Raw genomic sequence first — 2,407 nt, 5'->3', positions numbered from 1 at the left:
TCAAGATTTTCAAGTACAGTTTAACCATCAGGGCTACATTCATTTCCTTAAAACTCCTCAAGCCCAAACCACCATCATCTTTTTTCTGACATATATCCTCCCACTTACAAGTATGAACAACCTTAGAATTAGGAGAGCCTTTCCACCAGAAATCTCTGCAAAGTTTGTCCAATCTATCGGTTATGGAGATAGGTATTGCAAAAGATGACAGAGTATATAGGAATGGTCTGAGCCACTATTTTTATCATGGTAGTTCTGCCGGCTTGGGAGAGAAGACTTGCCTACCAACCTTCAATGGCTTTTGTGACTTTATCAGCCAGGAAAGAAAAATCTTGTACCTTAGAAGCTGAGAAAGTTAAAGGTGAGCCTAGATAAAACTCTTTGAGCCCAGTCGAGTTGATGCAAAGCAGCAAAGGATTGATTTGATAATTCTTTGCTGGTGACAATGAGTGTTTGGGCTAAATGAAACACATGATTTATCATAATTGATCAGTTGCTCAGAAGCTTCACAGTAGTCATCTAGAATGTCACTCACCACCTCCACATCCTTAACACATGTTTTGCGGAAAACTATCAAATCATCAGCATACAACATGTGTGATATACGAGGAGCTCTTCTTGATATTTTCAAACTTGAGAGAATGTCATATTGCTCAGCTTTGATAAACAGTCTTGATACGGCCTCTGAGACTATAATGAAAAGGTATGGTGATAGAGGGTCACCCTGCCTAAGGCCTCTCGAAGGAAGAATGGTTTTCATGGGAATCCCATTCACTAGTACATTATATTGTACTATCGAGAGATAAACATTTATAAGTCTGGCCCATTTTTGAGAAAAGCCTAAGCTTTGGAAAATTTGAAAGATAAAAGTCCACTCAACTCTGTTATATGTCTTGGCCATATCCAATTTAATGGCACACCAACCTATTTTCCATATTTTCATGCCCTTAATCTTATGCAGGATCTCATGCATCACTCCTACGTTATCTCCAATGGCTCTATTAGGTGCAAAGGCACCCTGATTAGGTGAAATGATTGTAGGTAAGAGAGACTTGAGCCTATTTGCCAAGATTTTTTAGATGATCTTATATATGACATTGCACAAACTTATAGGTTTGAAGTTTTGGATTTTAATGGGATTGGACACTTCGGGAATGAGAGTTATGAATGTCTTGTTTAGAGTTGTACCAAAATGTTCTTCTCTAAAAAATGTTTGCACCACTTCAATGACTTCTTTCTTAACCACATTCCAAAATTTCTTATAGAATAGGGGCTAAAAGACATTTGGGCCCAGAGCTTTTAGGTTACTCATTTTTTTAAGGACCTTGAAAATTTATGTGGGAGATGGAATGGAAGTAAGTTTAAGATTGGGATCATCATGGATGGTAGGATTGAAAAGGGAGATGATGTTCTGATTAGTAGGGGGGGATGATGTAGAAAAAAGATCAGAGAAGAAAGAATTCACTGTATGCTCAATAACTTTAGTATCACTTGACCAAGTTCCTACTTCTCCTATAAGAAGCATATGTGTGAAAAAATCTAGTGTTTTTGTCACCACATTTAATCCTGGTATTTCTAGAATTTTGTCTCCAGTACTCTAGAACTGCTCTTCCCTCAAGAATAGTTCTTCTAGAGTAGCTCTGGTGCTCACAATGGAAAGAGTAGCGGCATCAAGTAGGCCTGAGATCATTCAGGGATGCCAATTTATTTTCACACACTCTAATCTGGTGAAAAATGTTCCCAAAAGTTTGTTTATTCCAAAAAGATAAGGATGTTTGTAAGTTTGTAATTTTTGAGCTAAGAATAAACGAAGGGGATCCTGATATGGCTAGGCTCCAGGCTTCTTTTATTACTTGTAAACAGGAAGGTTCCCTAACCCATATTTCTTGAAATATGAAAGGTCTTTTTTTGGATTTTTGTTTTAGGAAAAAATTAAGATGTAAAATAAGATGGTCTGAGGCAGCATTGGGGATATGGTGTATCTTAACTTGGGGAAACAGATTAAACCAATCTGTATTGGCAAGAGCTCTGTCTAATCTTTCTTTGACATTGGCAAAACCTCTCCTATTATTGCACCAAGTGAATTTTGGTCCAGAGAAACCAAGATCAACAAGATTCAAATCAGAAGTTAAATATTGGAATTCCTGTAGAGCTTTGAGATTAACTCTATTCCCTCCCATCTTCTCATCCATACTTGGAATAGCATTAAAATCTCCCCATAACAACCAAGGTCCCATGCAACTAGAAGCTACAGTAGGTAAATGATCCCAAACTAACATGCGTTATTTGTAACAGGATGTCCATAGACTAGAGTAATAAAGATGTCGTTTGAGAATTTACATGTCACTGCATATTTGCTGGCTCCAATAATTTCCCAATCGATCTTGTCCTTGTAAAGCAAAGCCAA

This window comes from Coptis chinensis, chromosome 5, assembly GCF_015680905.1.
Source record: "Coptis chinensis isolate HL-2020 chromosome 5, ASM1568090v1, whole genome shotgun sequence".
NCBI lineage: Eukaryota > Viridiplantae > Streptophyta > Magnoliopsida > Ranunculales > Ranunculaceae > Coptis > Coptis chinensis.
This window is presented reverse-complemented; position numbering follows the sequence as displayed.